This window comes from Varroa jacobsoni, unplaced genomic scaffold (genome assembly GCF_002532875.2).
Source record: "Varroa jacobsoni isolate VJ856 unplaced genomic scaffold, vjacob_1.0 scaffold_59, whole genome shotgun sequence".
Lineage (NCBI taxonomy): Eukaryota > Metazoa > Arthropoda > Arachnida > Mesostigmata > Varroidae > Varroa > Varroa jacobsoni.
Genome location: NW_019212961.1, coordinates 21925 through 48379, shown reverse-complemented (window position 1 = coordinate 48379; position 26455 = coordinate 21925). Strand labels below are relative to the sequence as shown.

General features: G+C 40.2%; 1 protein-coding gene and 1 long non-coding RNA gene across 2 annotated transcripts in view; one reads left to right on the top strand and one right to left on the bottom strand.

Moving 5' to 3' along the window:
* Positions 1-26455, top strand: part of sona (sol narae metalloprotease) — a 133030-nt gene that overhangs the window by 85192 nt on the left and 21383 nt on the right. The window lies entirely within an intron of this gene.
* Positions 19480-22373, bottom strand: LOC111261095 (uncharacterized). The gene is made up of 3 exons (XR_002680781.2): positions 21471-22373; positions 21278-21352; positions 19480-20545 (listed from the first exon to the last, which is right to left on the bottom strand). It is a non-coding gene; the product is annotated as an uncharacterized LOC111261095 (long non-coding RNA).

Genomic DNA, 26455 nt, shown 5'->3' with positions numbered 1-26455 from the left:
CTACTACTACTACTACTACTACTTTTTTTGGCGGTTAGCAATCGTTCGGCTTGTTAGTGCCGTGTCGAATGAATGATGAATTTGCGTGTTGCCACCCTTTCCTCCCAAAAGTAAAGTTGTTTGTCCTGGTGGCAACTTTTTTTTGTTAGTTGTCGCAACGTTTGGTAACGGCCGCCACCAGTTTTATGAATAGCTTTTTTTTCATTTTGAGCATCGACTACCACCATAACTTGAAACTGGCCCTTTTTGAGTTTTGCCTTAGTTGCTGATAGTAGCTGCTTAGTTGCTAGCAGACACGATTGGCGTGGCAGTAGAAATGGCCAGGGAAGTTTTTGTTGCTTCAGCGAACGAACCTTGCGAGATTGAGTAAATCCAGACGAATAGCTCTAAGTTTTTGCGGTATTCATAGGCAATAGGCCGGTGGTGATGATCCAGTAGTACTAGCGTGTCTTCTACTCAAGGGAAGTTCCTTGGAGCCCAAGTTTCTGCGGAAAGGGACGAAATCGACGTAACTGTTACCACTAATCCTATATGGCCTTGGCCACTTGAAGGTGAAAAATGAAGAGCAGTCCATTGAAATCCATGAGCTTGGACTACAGTAGCGGTGAAGAGGCTAAGGGGGGGGGGGGGTGTGAACATACAGCTGGGAATGACTGATACTTAAAGTCTACCTGAGTTTTTGCTCCTATCAACTCAATGTACAGCTGAGCAAATGCTATTACTATGTTTGTGGTCAATAATAAGATGCGAGAATATCATAAGTGGGTTTTATTCTTGGAAGGTCAGAGACCATAGCCCCAGGAAAGCGATGAATTTATCAACGTGCTGACTGAAGTTGGGTGTTGAACGGGCGATCTTTCGAGCAGGCGATTTTGACTCTCTTAAGGCCAGTTAAATAAAGCCCATCCACAGGTATATAAACACACAGTGCTAAATTCACTTTAGTCCTAAATGTTTAAACTAGATACAAACGATGGATGAGGTAATTCAATAATAGGACCATACACCGAGGTCAGGAGTTCTATATTTCCTACGCTCCTTGGCTACATTTCATACAGATAAAAAATCGATCCTACTTCATGCTTCATATTGAAACGTTGTTTATGCTTACAAATGTACTTGAGTCCATACTCTTTTCTAATCTGAACGGTCATTGTTATTATTATTATTATTAGTTACGTTATTTATTCGTCATCTTGTGCGGTCCCCCTCTCCCCCCTGCTTCTGGAAAATGGAACGCTTTACTAAATTTACGGAGAAACGACAAAGGATTGTCTAATTTATGCGTTTGCATAAAGCGTAGGGTAACATCCGCTTAACAACAGCTACCACCAACAACCAGCTTTTCATTTCTGGATACTGGTGCTGTTATTTTGCGCTAAGCGAGCTGACCCACCATGAGGCTAGTGGGCGCGCGAAAAGGCGATGGGGCGCATACATTTGATTCGTGAAAGAGATGGAACGAATGTACTAGTGGTAATGATAGCACACGAATGATGACAATATCAAATTTGCTTGCCGGTCGGGCAAACGGCAGGCGTCCTGCTGGGCACGACGGTACTTCAACTGCACCATTGCTTCAATTTTTTGTAGTAGTTAGTGATAATTATTACTTTTGCGAGCACACTATGGCTACTCGTACATGTTTGTTGTACAGGCGCAAACATATAGACACACGTATGTACCTACTGGAGACAGTAATGTAAAGATCGGCACTCAATTCTCATGGTAGCAGGAGCGTCTGCCTGCCTTCCACTACCGTAGCAATGACCAGCGTGCACCTCGCTTGAACAGAGTTTTCCATCGACGCTTCTAACTCGCTGATAACTTCTATGCCGGTGTCGACGTTACGACCGCCAAGGGTCGTCTGAATCCGTTGTCACGTTTCGCATCAGACATATGGAGCTCCATCAGAGAGCAGTCATCGAGCGCATCGTTCGCTGCTGGCCTGTCCTCGCAGTGAGCAGGACAAAGCGTAATAGAAGGCTGAGATAGAGGACAACATGACAATGAAAGGGTACAAATTGATTGTTTCAATAGAAAACCGGCAGGAAATGTCCACCAACTGAAATTTCAAGTGATAATAGTGGCATCATTAACTTATCAGCTGCGGGATGTTGTATATTGCAGTGATTATGATACTGTTCGTCAGCGACATGAATAATGTACTGGCCCACACGAAATCATGAATCTCTTCTCAAAACAGCCTCCTAATGAACGACTGGTCAGACCTTCGACACGCAGTTATGTTTTTTTCGTATTGTTGTGTCATATAAACGTCATGGTGACAGGAAGAAGTCATGCAAAATTGCTAAATTTGCCCACAACGAAAGGCGCTGACTGCTCAAAGTACCTGTGTCTGCGTCATCGTCCAGCAATTTATTCCAGTGTTTCTACTGATTACCTAAATGTAACCGAATCGGTTACCTGTTTCTTGCTGAGTTTGTTTGTAGTCGCGTTTATCTTGTCCTTAATTACCTATATCTAAAATAGTAGTAATACAGTTTGATAACGTTCGTTAATAACAGCATCGCTTGCGATTGCTACATAGTACGAGCGACGTTTGGAAGTTATCGAGTAATTCAGAGATCTCTTCACCTCAGTAGCTTAGCAAATCAATGAACGTTAACTGTTTCATCGAATGACTATTCCCAGCGCCGACAAGTCCAGAACATGATCATCTGGTGTCACTGGAGGCATTGCGGGGTTGGCGGTCGCACGCAGGACAACCGCTCAAGCTAGCAACTAATAGGCGCAAAAGTTAATGAAAATCAAATCTCAGTATGTTCAAAGGTGGGTCGTCTATATACACAGATAAAGAAATGTCGCATATATTTCATGGCAGTAATTGTCACGACAGTATAATTATGACGATTGAAGGATACGGATAGCGCTACCAGTGTACCACCCCTTCGATCTCCTTCACTCACCAATGTAACAAACAAATCGTTCGGCTAAAGGAATAAGGGCCAGTAGCATCGTCACGCCAACGCCGTTGATCAGGGTCAAAAAGTAATAAACAGTGAATGATCTGCGTTCATACAAAGCGGTATACATATATGCAATTATGATATGCGCATAAAGATTGTTTTCGTATAGGATAAAGATCGACACAAGTCGTCCCCTCAGACTGTACGCTAGACGATATACTTCTGGGACTGCCTAGTTGAGCTATAAAAAGTTGTTTGGGCGTTATTTGATTCTTGACACGCTAAATTATAACAAGTGTGAACGACGACGTATCAGACACTGCTCCGGCATACATTAATCGGAGGGTCTAATTCAACGCTACGATTCATTTAACGTCATTAATAGATAAACGAGTGTAATTTTGTCTAATATATATACATGTGGGAAAAGATGCAGGTTCGCATGAAAGGTTTTTCGGGGTCAAATATGATTTTGTGGGCTTTAAGTTTTCAGTTGTCACACTGGCCAAGGCCATACCGGTTCTGAAGTCCCGATGAAGTCGTCTTCTAGGAGCAGCAGTGAATCGCGAAATCTAACTTTTTTTCAGCCGCAAAATACCAGTAGTACTTCGTTGAGTCGCATTTATAAACGCACACATAGGTCAAAACGACACATTTGGCGAACGTTAAATTATAGCTTAATCTATGCATGCGTGCTTACCGCTTTGTGGCTGTAAAGCTTACTTGTGAAAAGTGCCTGTAGAATAAAAATACTAAAGGCCGTATCATTATGTCGGCCGACTTAAAAATATATAAACTTCGGTCTTAGGTCAAGAGATGTCCTATCGACAGTGACACTCGTTGAGTAATTAGACGTTGGTTTAGTCCCTACCTAGGGTTATGGAGTCACTTGCTGCTCACTAGCAGCCATTATAAACAAATTTTCTTTTTATCTGATCGTATACCAAGCGCTACTGTTGCCTACGTAATAACACTTGTGTTGTTCATGAATTGCGTTATCACTGATCAGTATAAGTTCACAGAGATGCGAATAGTTATTAATGTGTGTATGCTTTATCAAGGACACATCCTAGTGACCTAAAAAAAAAAAACCGAAAAACATTAAGTGATCTCAAAGACGGCCCTCTAATATGCGCCTCAAGCCCCACCAAACGCGGCTCTAATTCGCTCCGTCCATTTCAAGTATAAGTAACTAGATAGAAATTTCTATCCTTTGCCTACAGTATACCGAATACTGATAGTGGTTTTAGTGCAAACACACATTTTTCTGCTGAAGCAATACTCAGCAGTGTCCGTTCGATAACTTTCGACTAAAGATGATACCCAAAGACACAGGGTGAACTTCGGTGTTGCTATTTCACCGCTTTATTACAACTCGTTTTTGAACAATTAATCCACAAAATCGTCCGGCTCTACTGACGCATTTTGAAGTCACTGCAATAGATGACGCGTCAAGACCGGCGTGGGGGGACAAGGCCAACGCGTTTGCATCCAGGCATTTCTTCTTACACCGAGGCTCGGGGAGAGCGTCGAACAAATAGCCGCTAGCATAGATATAATGACGATCGCAGAAGCCATTAAATGAATGTTGCTATATATACACTATAAATTTTATTATAAGATATTATAGATCAGTCAAGCTCGCGATAAAACCAAAGAAATTTCCGTTAGGACCATCTTACGAAATGCCCGGTTCGAGATGCGTTGAAAGCACGGGTGGTTAACGATCGACCCATACGCCCCACACTCCGTCCCGAAAATTCACCGAATTATTTAAATAATAAATCATAAAAGAATAAATAATTTTTCCTATTTTTTTATTTATGCGACAAATGATTATTTTAGTGACTTAGGTATGTGCCCACACACGAAATCTCAAGGAAAGCAATAGCAGATCTCGATATAACTAAATGCGCAACAGTTATAGCAAGGGTATTTGTCTATAGGGAATATTAGGGTTCGTTTCGTGAAGCCTGCCAACCAGCCGTCAAACCTGAAACATCATCAATATGTATCTTCTATACTTAGAGATGCGCAAACAAAATTCATCTACATACTAATCAATGTCATCACGATTATTGTAAACGTGAAGTAGTTCCTATTATAACAACTGAATGGAAGAAGTGCGTAACTACGCCGTCGCAGTTACAACTTGTAAGTTTGTTGATTTGAGTTTTAATTCAATTTTGATCGGGCGCAAGCAAACAGATATCTACACGTGCCTTACATCCATTAGGCGGTCCGCAATAGACTGGCGTGCGCTACTGAAGGCAAGTAGAGCACAGGTCATGACGACCGTGACGTTGATGATAATCGAGGCAGTTAGGCGTGACCATGATAACCCCTGTCTTATATTCCAACCAAGCAAAAGTGGCGGCAACGGACGACGGAGGGGTAGGGCGAGGTCACACATTTCGCGCGCAGTCCATTTTTGTATCAGCTGTGTGGGGGGTATTTCACAGTCTGGATCGTGTTTTTGCAATTTATAATAATCACAAGCATTGGATAATGGTGAAAATAAGCTTGGGTTTCACCTCGTCTTTTATTTGTCTTTATAATATAATGAGTTAGACGAATAAGAATCAGATCGTACTAACGCCAAAACCGTTATAGGTTTAGGTTGCTACACTAAACTAAACCTTCATAATTTCGAAATTATCTCACAGCGAAGTAGCGCGCTTAACGTGGGTAAGATATAGTTCGAACGCATATATACCCTATTATACGTAGTGATAACTGCATTTCCGATTCTATACAAGAGCCTATTGTAAAATGTTGACGATGACCCAAGCACTTCGAAATATACTATTTAGAAAAATATCATAATTGACTTTGGATTATTGTCCTGCTCTAGTGGCTATTTCGGTGCCGGGAGTTTCTCGGATCGTTATTCAAACTTTGGTAATTTATAGCTTGTTACTGTGATGCCGACATATTGAACCTGGATTGCATATATAGCACATTGTCTACTTAGCGCATCAGGAATATAAAAAATTACTTGCAAGACTTTTACGAAAATCAGAACGGCACCTCAGAGCGAGATGTATGAATACAAAATTAGGTTAATGTTTGCGTGTCTGAATCACTCTTTGTTGAAGGATCTGCAGTTACGGTGTAGTTTCAACAAAAGCTTCTCCGGGACGAAGCGCCAAGTGTCACAGGAGAAGCACGAACGGTTCAAGTTATGACGTATTCATAAGAAGCCTTTTGGGGCAAAACATATCTATTAGATACATATCTTGTATTGTAGATATAAGACGGTCGCATTGCACACGTACCGCAACTTTTCGTACAACCTAACCGATGATTATGGAAGTCGTCGCATTGTCAGCTTTGCAATATAGAATGAACCGTAATCAGATGTGTTACAGGACTGACGAGCTGTTCAGTTGAGACCGTGAATAGTTTTAGAATTTGCCGACCGGCGCCCCCTTTAACATATGCAGAAAACTCGTTTGGTAGATATTTCATTCGGAAGGGCTGACTAAAACATATATAAGCAGTAATGGATAGTTTGAACACATCTCCTAAAAGACAAAGCCAGTGGAAATAGGCCATTTTCCAATAAAAAAAAAACAAAAAAAAAGCTATCCACGATGGCATTAACGCAAATGCCATAGAAGAAGGTGTAAAATATTCAACTGTTTGTATATTAAACTTCGGTGCTTGACAGTTTTGTAGAATTAATTGATTGTTGAGTTTGATTAGGGCTTTAATCAATATGGGAAGTTTCGCGCAGATTTATTTCATCGCAACTAAACACACTATGTACACCAATCATTCTGTTTTTTTTTTAGCCTTTTGCAGCCGTTGATTTACTGTAGCTTTTACATCCGTAACGCATTACATTTGTCTATTTTCATTTTTCGTTTAAATACTCTCTTATTACCGCTATGGCCTTTCACAATAATAACCTAAGGACATTAAAGCCTGACGCCCTCCTTGACCAGCCTGACGCGCCACTTCCGCTATCAGTTCGTATTCCTCGCGGCAGGACGCGTACCGTTGATGACCACAACAATAAGACCGCAACAACCGCTAGGTCAAAACAACAACAATAATAGCATCCGTTATAGCTGCTCAGAAGCATGAGCGGACATCGGCAATCCGTAAGCTATTTGCAATAATCGTCAGCTATGCTAGTCAACGTCGCTACCCTCATTTTGACTTCTGTTATTGTTAGACGATCAACATTATTATGTGCCGTATACCGTTTGAATAAGTTCCCACTTTCCTTACCGCTACTGCTTGAACTATTCGTCTGTTTATTGTTTGGCCAGGGAAGGTAGCAACAGGAAGGGACTCCATCCAACTGTCTTGGTTGATCATATTTTTTCTCGTAATTTTCTAGAGAACGTTCACACACGCGCAGACACCCAAACAAACACATAGACCTGTCTGTTTCTCATACACGATACGCATGTGGGCAGCGTCAGTACCAAATAGATGCCTGTTTCTGTAAAGCACCAGACCGCCATAGCTTATCGTCGTACTACTGCTTGCCGCTAATGCAGCCCGGTAGGCAGTCGGCGTACGTTCCTGTTACTACTACTACTGTGAGCTCTGTGTCGCACGACAGAGTCACTGCGTTCTTCATAACCCTTAAACTTCCCCCGCGCATAGTCCACCCATTAGCCTGACAAGGCTAGCTGGCTTTACTGTTCGAAATGTTGGCCGAAACGTGTCGAAAAACAGCAGCGGTACCCTCAGTCAATGACGGATCCTGGTGTGTTATGTGTTTGCTATACGATGTGTGCAACGTAAGGTAAAAGAATTCAAATGGGCAAAAAGGCGAAGGAAATGTATGATCCTGATACGGCCCGAGTCTATAATGCGATCTTATCGTCGTTACTAGCGTTGCCATTATCTCAATGAAAAATGATGCTTGCTCCGAGGTGAACCACTTGATGTTTTTGCTAGATAACATCAGGACAGATACCGTTGCTGATCATGTTGTCGCTGATGCGACGGTGGTGCTCATGATGTCCAATGGTTATGCCAATGACATGCAGCGGGGAGCGAACCCTCTGAAAGCCCCACTGACTAGGATGATAGTGGACTATTAATGATTACTACCGGGTTGTACCAATTGACGCCGATGATAATGACTAATTGCGTTGTGGTCCCGGTAGGCTCAGCCGCGAAAAGACAATTTCACTGTATTTTTTTCTCTTTTCAACAAGTGTGAAAAAAGTGTTTTACTGTGGTGTCACCATTATATGTCAGCCGGAGCGACAAGAGGAGAAAATTTAAGGCGCAACGGCGCACGAAAAACACTTGACAATGCGAACCAATACCGTGGGGGTATAGGGCATTTTTTGATAATTTCGATTTTTTCTGACAGCCATTGCCATCTCAGTCAATGGCAGAAAATTGGGTCCTCACAAAAAGGGAAAAGTTGAGAATATAGAGCATACAATGTGTTAGAATATCGTCTAAAATAGATGTCAGAAGAAGTAATGTTGTGTTGTTCGATCATGCCCAGGTTATCGCCTGTTATATTGCCTAGATCTATTTGTAACCGATACTTGATGTATCGTTTTATTCAATTGTATATTGACAAAGGACACGAACGACTAGAAGTTGTTTCAGATCGATAGGGGAACAATGCAAAGAGTGATTAAGATGATTGGAGACATGGACGATCGGATAGCAATAGGCATTGCTTTGATATTCGAGCGACTATTGTGGACCGATGCTAACATTTCGATTGGAAAATAAGTGGCCGTAAAAGAAATCCATTACATCGAGCCCAGCTATGGTACGTCTTGTAGGGACCGATGTTCAATCTCAGGTCTCATATCTCAAGTCAGAATCCGGCATAAGCGTAATAATGAGAAAAGATGAAACAGAACAGCTGTGTGTTGACGGCTACACTAGTCCTGCATGTGCATGTTTTACACATTATTTTATTGTAAAACTCATAAGACATGCGCCGCTATTTCGGGGATAACAATTTCGAATTATCAAAGTGGAAATTTTCATTTACATGTTACAACAAATAGAAGTGGAACAACCCCTAGGCATATGGTATTATGGTCGATGCTTTTTACGACTTTTAATAATAACGACCGACGAGGTAATATAGTTAGTTGGGAACTGTCAATAAAGTTTGCTTTTGGCACCGCAAAAATTTTATTTACTGGCGCCGCTGTCGTTCTGGGCAAAGAAATACAACGTTTGTCCTACGAGCCACAGCTTCATCTATCGTGAAAGGCTGTTGCGACGCACGCCTGTAGGCTTAGACGACGCTTGTGACAGCTGGCTTGAGCCTTACCACCTATAATACCCACAGTAAACGACCTGCGAACCAAACATTCATGAAAGATACCGAAACGCAGCTTTAGTTTTTTTTTTTTTAATTTTGCGCTCTTCTAGAATATCACACAATGTGGCGACAGTAAAGAATCAAAAAAAAATCAGATACAACAATAACTGGTGTACATATAAGCTCCACGACATAGACGAACCCAGTAAAATACCCATAGACCCAATGGGCGTATAATACTATACAATCTAAACACAAACGATCATAATCATTTTGGCATCAACAGCCATCAGAAATGGCTTACAAAAGAATATGCTCACGTATATACATACGTAAAAACACAGGGTTACTACATGTAATGACTATTTTTAATGTGCCATTTGACTCTAGCGAACAATCCAAAATTTCACCTCAAGAAAGTGCAGTGCAACGTAATCACGCTAGGAACGACGTGCCTGCCTGCGTACTATACCGATATCGGTGTCCGTCAGTTACTGAACCAGGTAGTGACCATAAGCAGTAAGCATTTTGATAGACATGGTCCACTGTCATCCTGAGCAGCGTTACATTGACGTGAGGACGCGGGCGAATTGAATAGGCAGCCATATCGGGCCTCAGGGGGGATAGGGATTGAAGACGAGGAATTCTCGCGTAAGAACGACTTGATTCCGGATATCGTCCTCGCCGCCGGCGCGACTGCCCCGCTCGCTTCAGCTGTTGGCTTAACTGCATGTCCCAGCTACCTTTTGCATTGCTATTACTCTGCTTAACGTTTGACGTTGTGCCTGTCGCTGGCCAAATTGTACGCAACAAGTATTTCTAGTTGTTGTTACCGCTACTGGTACTTCTGTCCTTAGGATAATAATAACAGTAATAATAATAGTGATGAAAAACTGATGTGTATTGGTACGGGACTGGTAGGCCTGCCACCCGCAAAAGTCGTTGCTGTTCAAGCTGCCCTTGTTTCAGACAAACGGTTGCCTTCCGAACCGCTTTAGCAGCATCAACGATAGCGGTCGCAGTAACGCCATTTGCTGCTGTGATCTGTGGCGGTCGTAAGCCCAGCAATCACCGCTGGTCGACTAACCGATTGGTCGATTTGGCGATGACCTTCGCGGCGCGGGGGCGTAGTGCTGCTACCGGCACAATAGTAACAACAGTCACTGCTATAGCAACAAAGAAGAAGAGGAAGACGCAGTTGAATTTGAGGAATAAAATAAATGATAAAGCCATTACCTGCTTTTCCCTTTCCTCTATGCCCCCCTGCTAGCTGTTTCTCGCCTTTGCCCCTACTTGGCGGCCCTCACAGCCGCAAAATGGGTAACAACGTCAAAAAGAAGAAGACAAAAAAAAGATATTTAAAACGATAACAAAAAACAACAATAGCAATAATGGAGCAGCAGCAGCAGCAGCAGCAGCAGCAGTGGCGGTAGAGTCACGAGCAAAAACCACGGAGAATATGGGAATTATGGCAAAGAAGCAACATTTAGTAATAATTATAAAGTCGTATTCGGGGTTTATTTAATTGTTAGTGCTTTAATAGTAAGAATAGTTGTTACGAGCTTATAATATTGTGCTTATTATTAATTTTTACCAAAAGTTAGCTTGGCTCGAGGTAAATACAGTGAGTATCTGAGTGGTTCCCGTTATGGTTCATTTGTTTTATGCGCATATAATTCGTTTCGCCTCTATCGAATTATCGTTGCTAGTTGCAAATGGAGAATGGTTACTCTGAAGTACTCACCCCATAAGAACAAGGATCATTTCGGATTTCAATTATCCCTCTTTCGGTTCTTTTTTTTTTTTCGTTATTATTTGTATGTTTATTAGGTGATACTGGCCTGCGAGTAAAAGTCAAAATTATGCCCCTTTTCGGTCTCTCCCAAATCCGCGTTTGGTTTGTTCCAAGTAAGCGTCTATATTCGACTATAGAGTGGTTATGGTGATCACGGCACGGCTAGACGGTCATAGGTTGTCCTCAACACGCACGTAAAGTCTAGATTTCGAAAAGTCAATTGAAGTTATCCTGTTGCGAAGGCTCCCGTTGCCGCTTTGTGTTTCTGTTATTTCGTAAGTTATGATATGATTATAAGCATATTTCTCAGAAATTGTAGTTGCTGGAAGCAACGTACCGTTTTAGCAGTTCCAGTTTAGTGACTCGTATCACACTTCTCACGATTACGGATAGGCTGAGAACGGTTGCCAGGTAACTAAGTAAGCGACGTTTTTGAAAAAAGTATCATCTTGGCACCGGAACTATGCTCCCTATGCTGTTCCTGGTGACAAATCAGGTATTGCTCACTCGCATAGATGTTTCGATAGTTCGCGCAATTCTATATTCCTTCACAGCTATATTATTATTTGGCAGTTGTTACTTGGAAATCATTGTATGCAACAGATCGTATAGATCCCTTACATAAGGACGCTTGTTCCTTTGTGACACTCTGCGCCTATACAGTAGCGCAAAAAATTAACGAGCATGCCGCTAAAGATGATTCGCAACAAGTTACTTACTTCTAAATGGTCAGAGCAGATTCAAGTTCATTCCGTAACGTCTAGACACCGAAGTCATCCAGTTAAATGAAGTGCCTACATGTATCTTCCTCTTACAGTTACAAAACTTTAGTATAACGACTTCTCCTGTTGTCAACAGCACCCCGAACTATAACCGTATATAGCTACTTAAAGGCGAGAAAAATGTATAAAATCCTTGTAGTTTCGATGCCGTTACACGTATTATATATGTTTTATTTATTTAGGCATATCTAGTGCTAATGAGCGTTGAAAAACCATGGAACTTTACTCGTAAGGCATTAGCTTTTAAAGATCCATAAAGCGTATTGATTACGAGAGGCTTCGGTCCATGCAAAAATCAAAATACGAAGACTTACACTAACAAGTAGTTTAAACGCAGCGCCGTTAAACAGCAGGAAGTGTTAACTTGAATGTTTTGTTCTAATTATAGCTTTTATTTCCTTTCAAATTGTACATAATAATATTGTCTGCCTAACTTAGCTTTTTCCGGTTGCTGACTCGACTTAACCGAAGTGAGGGCAAAGAAATCATTAGAGCGCTGACACGCAATAATAAGCAACAACAACTTCAACGGGGCTACAGGGGTAAGTCTAGAGTTGAGTTACTCAACAACAACGACCTTTTCACCGTCATTAGTTCCCTGAATTGTGCGGTTCGTGAGTAACGGCGATCGACCCGCGCAATGGCCAAGAGCTGCACGTCCAATCGTGCATCTGTACACTACAGGGACACAGGAAGTCTGCAGTAGGTTTTCATACACAACGCCTTATATTAGTCATGTACTTTATTTGTCATCAATGCTGTTTTAAGCCTAATAGTGCCTTCGGCGACGATTAAAAACGTCTCAGAAACGAATTACACAGACAAAACTAGTCTCTAGTCTTACATAGGCCACAGTTCCTCCCCTTGAAATGCACTGGATTCAAGAGTCCTTGATATTATTGAATTGACAGCGGTATACCATTAAATCTAAAACCTCTTTTAGGAACACGATGCGACGAAGTTTTCAGATGCATCATATGAATCTGTAAAGCCTTGGTAATTTTGCTCTTAATAATTATAATTCTCTCATCCATTGAAAGTGACCGCTATAACTAGCAGAGTATATATATAAATGTGTCAGAAATTTCTACAACATTAGGCCGCTATTTTTTCACGCTGTCAGGGTTCTGACTCGGTTCAGACTGTGGCCGAGTGTTCGTGTATTTCGGTTCACTTAAGGTTCTCGCGCTGCGGATGATGAGTCACAGAACAGTCATATTTCCTCCTCGTTCTGTTAGAGACAAGGAGAAGATGGCGTCATTAACTTAATCTTACATAGCGATCTGCAAAAGTCAGTCACGAGTCAGGTGATTATTCTAAGGTGAATTGACTTGCATCTATCGATTCGCGGCCCATAGCTTTCAACGGACTATCCGTAAAAATTATGTAGCCTTCTGCGTAAGATTGGTAGCCGTAGGAAACACTGACAGCAATGCAGTACATTATATGTGTATATATATTTACTAGATAGAGCTGGGTAGAGGCGTTCGAAAACCGAATCAAGTCGATATTTAGCATGATTCATTATCTAACCGCGAGTTGGGAATGTTACACATTGATACGTGTGTGATTTTTCTCAAACGAATAGTACCAGAGAGAAACTGGCCATTAGAAACCAGCTAAAAATGATCTTGTATCTGTTAACACCCACCTATTTACCATGTGACCGACCCATGGTGTATTGCCACATAGGGTCGGCGTTTTTCAGCGTGAACAACCCCTTGTTCCCCATGCGGGCTTAAATGGGTTTCCCCTATCCATCAATAGATGAATCACTATTTCTTTACGTTCGCGGCTGCTCCGTCGTGGAGCAAGGCAGTAATTCGTATGTAAGAGAAATAGAAATTGAATAATAAAATCTAAAGCATTCGGGTGCTCAGCATACGGTTCAAACGCGCTGAATGCGGTGGGGTCGCCTCAGAGTACAAGCTCAGGGCGCGTCCATCCCAATACGGCCGAACTGAGTCAGGATCAGTTTCCTTGTTTAACTCACTGTTCAGATAACTATTGCAGCACCTGTTGCGTATGTTATTACGATCACATCTAAGAACAGACATACCGCGGTAATGCTCAGCTGCGGTAATCTGTTCGTGACTAATACTTTTGTAATGGTTTTGACATCAGCGCTTTTTTGCGAATCTCTAAAAGGCGACAGGCTTGATTACTTTGTACTGTTTATGATAGTCAAAATCAGATTGATAGCTTCTATAGACGCCAAGCATATGTTTACTGTGCATTTAGTTTCTTCGAGAGAAAAGAGTATTTCCTCTGGAAGCTCGAATTGTCACGATCATTGAATTTGGTTATTACTGATTGAAAAACAAAACATTGCAATAGGAATTTCAATGGGATTAGATGTGCAGTGCGACATTGTATAGGTCTGCGATAAATTTTCGCGTCGGCCACGTAGCTCCCTTTTAGGGTCTAGATGTATTGTATAATTACTATGCTTGTTTTGCTACAATAGCTAGCGCCATATATCATGCACACATAAGCATGTACTACATTGTCTGTCCGCTAATCATTAAGATGATGGTATATAGTTGATCTGCCTGTGACGATTTTAACTGCTTTTTGGCCACTATTACTGCCATTTTTGGACTCGATTTTATCGCTTAAAAAATGCTGGACCCCGTGTCACTTACATCACACTGCTCTAAATGTTTAGCAGGTATGGATGGATCAACTTGCTGATAAGGTATTTAGGGTGCGGGTGGGGGGAAACGTGCAGGATTACTACATGACGATGATTATGACTATGATGAGGATTATAATACAATATAAATCACTAAGTAAGCAACTTACACAACGACAGGTCCATACAGCTTATTTTTCTCATTAGAGTATATTCTCTCGCACCAAACGATACCGCTGCTAACACTACGACCGCAAGGAGTTTACACTAACGCTGCTTACATTGTAGCTAGAACAAAATGGTAAAAAATAAATGCGCGGTTGAGGGTAACTGAATAAAGAAGTAGGATTGGTGGGTGTGTACGCCAGGAGGGAGGAAAGTAAGAGCAGATTGCCCCTTGTCGTCGGACACCTAATTTGCGGGGGCTTTACAGGATATCTTTGTTTTCCATAGGGGTAGAGGGGGCAATTCAGCTGACTTTCTACATTTTACTCGACTTACCTTGTTTTTTGACAGAGCATGAGTACACCAATACAAATGTATCGTCTTTTGCGTGCGTGCCCACCATGTAGTACTTCCCTTACAGTCTCTAGTTGTTTTATCTTTTCCGCCAACATAACCCAATGTCGTGTTATGTCCAATAAATCAATCCATTATATTTCAAAGGTTCGAAAGTGGACATAGAAGTACACTTAGACGAATAAAACTAGCATCCCGTCAGTGTCATCTAAAAAAAAAACTAGAAAAGACGTATGTAACAATAACATGCACAGAACAACAGTAAAGAAAAGAACTGCTACAGAACCGTGTATGGTACAGGGCAGAATATCATTTTTTTTTTTTTTTTTTTTTTAAATGAAAAAAATAGTGAATAATGCGCTGTTTGAAATTTTTATAATGATGTCGGCGATCATTATAATGAAAATGATAATGAGTGTGCGATAAAAAAATGATTGAGGAAAGCAAAAAATAGAAGTGACCAACTTATCCGGTATTGGATATTGGTGAGCAGAGTAAAATACAGCGGCCGATATTTCTACAAAACATTTAAAGCAGCGGGACGAAACGAATAGCTTACATTGAGTGGCCGCGCCGAGAATTCAAAAAATAAGTTGTACTATTATCAGAAAAACTACTCTGGAGGGAAACAAAAACAATTCTCATCAGAACGAAACTTCCTTTGACATGGCATTGTCCTAGAAATAGCATGTTCTAAGCATCGTTCCCAGCTCGTTGACAGGCGATATTATCGAGTCGTCTGTCCCGTAACTTCGTTTAGGGATTTATCAATGACGAAAGATAGTCTACTTCGTTGCGTTCTGTTCATTCACATGATTCGCTACGAGAAATGATATACACATCTATAACAGCCTTCCAAATTGTTTCATGTAGGGTAGAATCTAATGCGGTGCGGTATAGCCAATAGCAAAAAAAAAAAACTACTGCTACTGTTATGTTATTGATGCACTAGGTAGCTGATTTATATTAGTAGCTATTTTTGTTCTTAGCTATGGCCGATTTCAATTCATATATTTTTTTTTTTTAAGTGTTTTCATTTTCTACGACATTTCTAAAGCGACTCAATCTGTGGCCAAGAAGATTTTTTCAGTGCGCTACCTACTAATTTATCTTGGCGTGATTTCGATCATTAGACTTCATTAAAAAAGATCTTCTGTTTCATCCTATAGCACATCTATTTTCGCATCTACACGTGTACATGTTTATGTCCACTCTGCATATAGTATGTACTACGGAGTCCGCTCTCCTCAACTGTGACCGACTTGCAAACAAATTTTGTTGCAAACAATAACAGCAATAAACAAGCAAAATTACCCGATCGCTTTTTTGATCGTGGTAGCCACTTGGGCGCAACGAAGACGATGTGGCTCCGACAAGTGGCTCGTGAATGCCAAACATGCACCAAACACAAGCTTAAGTTCCCAGATCTCAAAAAGAAGACTATCGCTACACCGTTAAAACAGCGAACCCACCATAATAATCGAATAGTTCACGGCGGGTCGGCTGCTGGGACCGATGCATCGTCGACCAGTGTGTCAATCCCAAAATATCAAGATCCATATTTACACTATTATTACTTCATTTCCGACCGGAACTCACATAAGTGGGCTGTCTGACCATAACGAGCGACTGAGGTTGGCTGCTGGACTGTTTTACTTAGTTGCAATGTCTCAGACATGCAAGAGTCGTCACAAAATCGGATACTGCTGCCGAGTATTCGACGCCTTTAACTAATGCGGCGATCCTGCAAACTAACGGAACGGCGTAAGAGTGAGGTGTGGGATGGAATGGAAGATAAGGGGGGAATGAAAGAAGCGATGGGTTGAAAGGGAAAGTTGTTCTAATGAAGATCGTTATAGCCCCGTTGGAGGGCTTTACTTCTTATAGATTGTAGCGAGTAGTGCACCACTGTGTCTATGAAATGCCCAACGGTGGCGCAAATGGTGCCAAATCATCAGAAAACGAGTGCTACGATTATCTAAGGGGAACGCTGCATGTTAAAATATATTAGGGGTGCTGAGCTGTAATAGGAATTAAGCTACTGATTAGATATAAGTAATACTTCGATGTTTTATATTACAAAGATATTGCGTATAGACGACCAGTGATGTTGGAACTGGGAGAATCACTAAATCTACTAATTAGCCACCTTGACGAGTGCCGTTGCGCAGCATCTGATCTGATTATGTAAAACATATTTTGAAAGTATCGTCGAGCTAGAAATGACGTTAGCTTGATTGTTACGGAATATCTGTGACGTAACGGTACTAAGCGCGAGGAAATACTCTCACATATCTGTAGGCGTTCGGTGTGCTGCTTAAAAGACGACATCTTGGATCAGTTACCTTAATTGCATATGAATAATTATAATAAGCTTGGTATTAGTTGGGTGTATCGGAACACGCTGACGCGCAACGCATAATTCAACGTGCTTCAATGAATTAGTAAGAGAAAAAAAAAAAAAAAAAAAAAAGAGAGGTTTCCGACTGTCGTGGTAATCGGCCATAAAAGTTAAGAGTGAACCCCGGCCGTCTGAGCAGTTCACACGGGCCATGAAATGTTCATAGTGTCTCTTCACGCCGCGTTACAATTTATCGTGGTTGATATGTTACATGATTTCATCATCGCTTTCAACATGCCACATTAAGGTGTGGCGCTATTATACACATTATGTACACAACTACGCCCGATACCAATGAGCTTGCCAATTCACAGATCTCAGCACATCATTAGTTTAACAATATGATTCAGTACTAAATGACTTATAGGTACCTTCGTCGACATTGCTAAAGATGAGATAACATGGTAGGCAAATAAAACGGATGAGGTGGGCCATTAGATACGGCGGTATCCACAGTCATCAACAACCGCGTTGAGCAAATTACGTAATCGTGTGTCTAAATAACTACGACTTCACGTTTTCAAACGTTGCTGCTACTTCTGCCACAGTATCGACGATACGAAAACAATTGAACAATTTCGTACGCTTTCGTTATTGCTACCTTTCAGATATCATAATCAACGCGACGGTCCAACGACGCCTTCCAACGACTGACCGCTAAATAATTTACACTTCGAAGTGACCTATTACTTTAGTAATAGGCAAATAAATAAGATAAATGTTGGCACGTGCTGCTCCAGGAGGACGCCTTCCGCTTACGGCCTAACTACTACGATGGCCGAATGAATTCTCTGAGAGGATACTCCTCTACGCTCTCTCATTTTTTACCCGATCCCGCCTACTATTTTGTTCACACTTTATCACAGCCTTTATCAATTTGGCGGATGGAATGAACGGCGGGAGTCGCGAGCTGTACGTAAAGAACACATACTTTGCATTGTTGCAACGATTATGGTTATAATAATAACAGGAGTCAAGGTGGTAATAATGATATCATAGATCATTACGTATGCAGGCGCTGCGATCAAAAAACTATATTTGTAAGAAAAATACAGTGAAAACGTAACTTGTTCCACGTACACCATCCTGTAGAGCTTTGACAAACAACAAGCTCTACAAAAAATCTACCCCGTGATCGTTGCTTAGCAAAGTCACGTATCCCGGAACGATGTTATGCTGTTATTTGCTATTCCTTCATATATCGATATTCTATGACGATGATGCTGATGTAATAGTTATTCTTCTCATATTCTAACGATAATCCAGATGTCAAAATGTAGTATTGCGATCCAGTGGTTTTAATTGGCTTACGTCCACCATCCAAAAAGCTAAATGGTATAATTTTCTTAGTAGTCCCCCGTTGTTTCTGTGGCTGTATCAAAGGACGTGTCAATAGAGTAACTGTTGGCCAATGTCCAACTTGTTGTTTTCGACCGTGTTCTTAGGCCTCCATAACGTTGGTACGTAATCAAATTATTCCATCATTTAATCAGGCATCCGAGTCTAGCGCGTGATAGCGAAATAATGATGATTGTAACACAAGCGACTTTTCTGAAACTGTCCACGGCTCTATTCGCGAGACATGTGTAGGACTGACTGTAGAGTTAGGTATATTCAATATATTTTTAACTAATAACTTTTGAACGATATCCGTCAATAAAATAGTATTCATTTGAACCCATTTGGGATAATTTCCAATCAGCCTTCTTCGACCCTATCGCCAACTTCCCTACCGTTGCCACCAGAACTGAGTAAACCTACTTAGCTCTGAACTTGGTTGGCACTTTATAGCCACTCGGTTACCGCTTACATAGCTGTAGACGCGTACTTATGCTTATATTTAAATTATAGTATATATATATATATATATCTAGGAAGCTTAATTCTAAAGTCTTACTTGACTGATTATTGCTATCCTCGTTTCCTGTACTACAGTAATACGTATCGATATTTAATGTAAAAAATTATTAATAGAAATCTATCATTATTATCATTCTGTACTACGCAGGTGTATACTCTAATTCATAGGGGTGTATTTTGTCCCCCGACGGCCTAAACAGCAGCTATGGAAAAAAACCGAGAGGACGCAACAATAAGTCCAGTCTCGACAACTTACAAGAATATGGAAATGTAAAATTACAAAAAGGCGTTTACGTAAATCGTTTATTGGCTTGCATTCTTAGATTTTTCTGTTTGATACATATTTTTCTAGCACAACGATTTGCATGAGTTTGGTTTAAAGCGAGCCTAATTTTTACCGACGAGTGCATCATAATACAAGGTTTCCCGATCCCAACATGAGGGACACATTAAAACAATAGGGGGATAAACAACAGAGGGATGAAGGTTTTTTTCTGGCCGATCCTCGGCCTCACATCTTCACGGCTTCAAAGCTTTTAATGACTGTGGGATTGAGTGTCTACTGCGTAGATCGTTAAGGCCATTTTTGAAAGTACCTGTGATGACCGCGTTCGAGCATGTCGAGATTACATCGGTATCTTCGACATCCCTCAGTGCCTTTTAATTCACCCAGTTTTCACATTTTTGTGGACTTGTGCTTTTTTGTGTATGGCTGGTTGATGATGCAAGTGGGGTACAAGTTACAAACTTAGGTCAACATTAGCACAGAGAAATACTGTGGTGTTCTGAATAGAAAATAGGGCCTCTATTTTATGATAAAACGAATCATTTATAGCAACGGATTTAATTTTTCTGTTGGCAATACTTGTAATAGATCAAGCAAATGAAATGGATTTAGGCAGAACGTCGTAGCAAGCCAAGCTCATCCGACAACGCGTTCTTCCATTCATTTCGCAGTAATCAATACGATGATAGCAAGCATGTTGGCCGTCATTAGAAACGTCATTGTAAATCTTCTATGAAACCAATTGGTATTGAGCATTTTCAACGTAGCAAAGATATACTATAATAGTTGTCATAATTACATTGTGATTTGGGATACCGGTGGGTTAGGTTCGATAGGAAACTGTTTCAACCTTTAACAATTTGAGTATAATACCAAACTTATCTGGAAGCGTACTTATGATAGCAAAAGGAGTAGTCTATAGATGACTCATCGCATTTTTACTATACAGTCACTCTGTAGTGTCATCCATGGTTGTCGGTTCTATGGAGCTCTATCACGCGGGGGCCTGGACTAATTGTCTTCATGGTTCTTGGTAGTTGGGTGAATCCTTCGCTGACAGGCTTCAATCCTGCAAGTATTGGTAATACATTCCTATAGTAAAAATGCGCGGCAATGCTAGCAAATTTCAAGCTTATCCATCATCGCATTCGCGGATGAAAATCCGCTATTATTGCTTTATGCTTATATATTTTTTAATGACATGTTTGTTTTCTAACAGTAAGGTGGCAGTCTGTATATATTTTGCATTATATATAGCTCAAATATAAGGTATATGTTTCCTAGAATAAAGAAACGACTAATCTATAGCAGAAATCCAATGTATTACATATGTACATGTAAGTATATGAAAAACCAGATTTGGTACAGCTCCAAACGAGGTGCCCAAATCCAAATCGATTTTATTAGCGATGCGATACTCATGCGGTCGCAGTAAGACGCCATTCATAGCGGACACAGCTCTGACGTTACGTGATAAATCTACGTACGCTGGGGCTATCGCTAATATAAAGTAAAGATCAAGGCATCCATTATCTATAGTTGGTGAGAGAAGGTTGCCAAAACACTCAATAGAAACGCAAAGAGCTCTTCTGTTGATATTTCCCACAACGGCTGCAAATAGTCCAATATAATCTCTTATGTTACCCGATCTACGTTCCTTTTAATTAAAAGCAGAAGCTTATTATTAAAGCGCTATTTAAAGCAACAACACTTCCTTTAAACAACGAATTAATAATAAGAAATAATAATGTCTAGCGATAAAAGCTTATTGGTTGGTATATGTGATTGATTTACTGATTACCTTCAGTTATTTAGCTCCTGATCCGCATTTGTGACGGCACCTTCAAAATGGCCTTTTTGGATATAAATATTACACCTGGAACAAACGAGGAAAGTGTTTCTAATAAATTAAAGGACAACAGAATAATCGCAAACTTCCCTTAGAAGGCAGTCGCCATAACGTGCATTCTATTGAAAACAATCGGTTTACATACGTTACACTGCTTCGCGACCAACCCAACGCTTGTTCCACGGCCGAAAATCTTTTTCAATAAACTCATGTATGTATGCCTCGACGGGTTCAGGCGAAACTCCCAACGTATTCGCATAATGGAAATGGTCCTTCCGTGGCTGAAAGTTTTGAGTATATCTTCGAATGAAAGTTAATTAAGGGAACACGCAACAAAAGATACTGCCCTTCTCTACCATTTCAGAGATAGCTGACAGACTTTGCCGTTACTGCTGTCAAAAGAGAGGGCTTGAAGGTGGGAAAGCACACTAAATGGAATCGGACGTTTCAATGAATTCGAGTCAAGTGAGAACGGCTTATTTTTGTGTTTTGGATTTTACAGCCGGCATCGCCGTTAGGTATTCAATCAGGCGGCTAGTTCCCAGCTTGAAAAAAATTTATGTATGACTCAATTCGAACCCATACCGCATCATATTTTTGTTCGACCAGGACAATCTGAAAATGGCAGAAAAACTACCGGCCAGCCCATCATTATCTTCTTGCGTGCAGTACGAGCAAACAATATTTCGAGAAAAACACATCGAGATAAAAAAAAAATAGACTGTTAGGATTTTTACGTAAAATGAGCGCAAAAAAAGAGGCGGCCACATTGAAGGCCATGCTGGCAGTTAGTAAAATCGACTGTGGAAAAAAGTTTCTCTGCAATTCGACCGATGATGATGACGGCTATTAGTTATCAGTAATATAACGCTGCAACTAGAGATGCTTAATATTCTAGAATTCTTAAGTAGACAATGATTAATTAGCTATATTTTATTACATAAATTTCCTGTATTACGTAGTTAGAACATCTGGATATCAGCTATCGAAATGCTCGATATTAGAAAGAAGGCGAAAACTGCTCTCCACGAGTGCATCTCTTGCATCGCGTTTTTTTTCAGTTTTTGTTAAATGTAATAGAAATTGACTTACTTTTACTTCAACTACTCTAGCCAAACTGTTTTTTATATCATCTCAGCTGAAAGCCGTATGTCCGCAATAGTTTGTTACTTCAGATGAAGTAGAATAAACAAGCTATGTTTCTTTTGAAAAAAAAATTTTCTAAGACATGTTGTTTGTTTTCGATAAGATGATTATTTGTGTGTATGCAAATATAAATGTTCTGACTTTGCCGAGAACTAAGCTGAACACGGATGGCGATTTTTTTGGATTGCCCCTGGCTAAACAACTGTTACACAAGAGCTTAAATGGGACCATCAAGTAGATGCAACATCGGTCCCCAAAAAACTTTATTCAAGAATCGTTCGCGATTCTTATTTTGTGCCAGGTTGAAGAAGCCTCAATGCTGGTCAAATCGTCTTCTTATCGCGCATTTTTTTAGCGTATTTTACCCGAGAAAGTAGCCTTCTAGAGGTCCTAGAACCAATACTTTTCTCTAGCATGATATTAATTTCAACTTCCAATTCTAAGATTAGGTTCATTAGCGTGCCATATCTTTTCTTGTATATCTCGTCACACAGTTCGATATCGAGTACTTGGACACGTTACAAGGTGTCTATCTAACTCAGCTGTCAATTGAGGAACGGCATGAACGCAGCAATCGAGTGGAACCGAAATCACGCCGCTTATTCAGGCAGTCTCGTAGAATATTATCCAGACCACACAGTTTTCTACAGTCTCGCTGAAGAAGCTTTTATATATTTGTGCACACGGTATTGGCAAGATTTAGTAATTTCCAATAGTCACAGACATCGACGTGTTGCTTATAGAGTGGTTTACTTCGTTTCCTATGAGCTGACATATAATGAAAGCACGTAAATAATTGTGGAAATAAAAATTAGTTGCGCAGTGTCAACAAAGATTATATATGATTATTTTTCATGACGTACATTTGTCAGGTCGAAAATCTGAAAAAAACAGCTATAACTAAGTAAATATTATATTTGGCCCATTTTTAGATCGCAGCGCTTTTTATGTTTCCGTCCGACACTTTTCATCATTTTGCAGCAGGCCAACTTCAATTGATTTATTTAAAAAAATCATTCAACAGTCAAATGAGGTTCTTAGAAGCGACTATTTGTTTTAGAATCACGGTTGAATTTTGCCGCCTTGCGCATGCGCAGTTTCGACATTTCGATTTGTGCAACACGACTGCCTTCTTCAGACAATCACATGAGGTTTGCCTATGGTGTTGGTAACTGGCAATACTGATTATATAGTTATGTTTTTGCCTCTAAAGTACGCCCCTTGGTCGAGTTGTTTTGAATAAGTATTTGGGGAATGCTCTTGGTAAACAACAGGTCCATGTGAGGTACTTGAAAAGGCCTCGTAATGCCGTAGGGTCACAAGAGCATGGCGGAGGCTAAAAGTTATATCGTTTACCATTATTTGAATTGCTTTATTCTGCTTATGTTTTAGGTCCACTAAGAAATAAACAACTTGAATAATACATTCGAAACAGTGGACTAAATGCTTATGATTCCAGCTTTTGTGATTGAAAAAGTAAATTTCCAAAGAAGCCAGAGTTTGCTCAAAATATAAAGTAAACCAATAAATTATAGATGCTCATCGCTCTGAACATTAGGGTGAAAATGCTTGTTCAAAGGTTGGAAGGTTCGCGGGTTCTGTCGTTAGTAAAAATATTTAACATTATACTCAGAAGATATGTCCATGAGAATATAATATGATATAGGAGACATCTTTAAGTAACCTTTGCCTTATTGGACGATGCCGAATCGTTTTCTGGGTACCAAAAATATTTCTCAGTGTAATTTTGCAATTTGTTAAAATTTTGATTTGTTAATTTTAATTATTTTCGTTAATTAAATTTGGATTAAGAATTTGATATCTACGATGGAATGAAAACAACTTGAACCGTATTGATAAACAAGAATATAGCGAATACATATTTTCCATCTGCTCTCAAATTATTGTAAATTACGACACAAAGCAGGCCAAAAAGGGAAATGTTTTTCACACTGATATTATTGACTCTTCTACTGAAAAACGTAGACAAAGGACCCATTATTTATCTATTAAAAAAGTAGGCAAGCCTTTTGTTTTCGCTAAAAGTTCACTAAGGAGAGATTGTCATGTACGCTGGTAATTTTATTAGCTGCTTAATCGATGCGGAACGCCGAAAGGACCAATATTTTACGGAAATCTTGGTGTATATAACAACGTTTCTACGCGAAATAAAGGCGATCTGCTGCTCTATAGCACCATAATCTCCTACTGTTAGTAGGAGATTTACTTTCTGGAGAGCATTACATTTCAAAATCGTACTAGACCTCGGTAGTCGTTACAAACCAATACCTACCTTTTTTTTAGTGGTCTGAAGAAAATTCGTTAAAATAAAATAAAATGGAATACCTCTTGTCCGGTCAGCCAAAAAATATCCAGTAATAAAAACTGAACTGTGAAGATGAAAAAAATCGATCAAATAAAAAACTTCAAGTGTGAAGATCCACAGTGCGCCGAAACCTGTATTATAAGTAGCCGTCATAACGTCCGGACACGATGATTCAGATCGCCATATATACCGAATGTGCCTTGCATATCTGAACTTCGAACTTTCTCATGTAACTTCCTGCCGCGTCTTTCTAACTTATTTCGCATATAATCTACGTTTCCTTGGCCATGTTCTTGATCTTCAAAATAGAAACGCGGTATTTGCTATAAAATTGGCGGGGTATCCTAGTTTTGGAAACCTCTTCGCTCAACCTGTGGCATTACAGCATACTTTTGTTTTCCATTTTATTGCGACCCTTTAAATGCACAATTCACGCTTATTTAGCAGTCTAACGCAGCGTCTCCTTTGAGGCAGATGACTTTTAATATTCCGTGTGTCTGTTCACCCGTCTGTGGTCAATATATAACAATTGTGGGAATTCCATATCGCGTTTAAATTCAGTGCGACATTGATTAGCGGCAACAAGATCGATCCTTATTATTTTTATCGTTTGTGCGACGACTTGATAAAACGTCACAGCGTCCATATGAGGTGTATTATGTTTAATGACGCGAAAAAAAAAATCATATATGACGCGCTGATACCCCTCCCACCAGTTGCTTTTGCTTTGCAGTCAGTGTCTATAGCTGTTTATATGGTCGGCTACGCTGAATTCCTTTAGCGCGGGCATCTAATCGTAATTAAAACAAAAGTTTGGAAATGTTTCTAGTACCATTTCGGATTACCAAACTCGTCCCGGGTATCAGACAACGTTTAATGGCTATCAGTCTGGTGACCATTAACTGTTTTGTTTCGAACTTAGTGACGAAGGATAGAGAAGCTTATCAGTTAGTGATAAATTTTATCAGGTTGATTTATCCAAATCGTGCAGCAAAGTTGCATCAGTTATTTTGCACAACCAATACAGTTGTAAATAAAGCCGTTTGTAGAACTAAGCTGGATTTTGATTGAAACCTGTATAAAAAAACAGGACATTGATTGTTGGATGGGCACCAGTATATATATATATATATATATATATATGCATGTGTATAGATTAGTCATGTAGACTTCAAGGATGGTATGAGGCCTACTCATACGTAATATTAAATCCAATCTGCTTAATTTTCTTCTGGGCCCTTCTGTTTCGTTACTCATTCGTGTACACGTTCGTTCCTCTAAATCTCTTAGCAGCCATTTTCTTTAAGAAACCGATTCAAGTTGAACTCATTAGTAGTTTTCCTCTTAGGTTTGACACCAGTATCCCACCAGTTGCCCTTCAGTGCACTTCTAAAGATTTCGTTTCAACTTTCTAAATTTTAACACTGATCGCGCTTTCAAGCTCATCAGTCGCGAGGCTGGACCGTATAACGAAGCCGTATAACTGAGCTTCATTAGAAGAGAAGAAGATGTACACGACATTAGTAACGCGATGACAAGTCATGACGACTGAGTTAGAATATCATATGGAAACCTAAACATTCGTCGTACTCATACACAATTGCTTTTGTTTCCTTTATCCTGAAATCGCAGAAACAGGTATATTCAACCGTAACCCC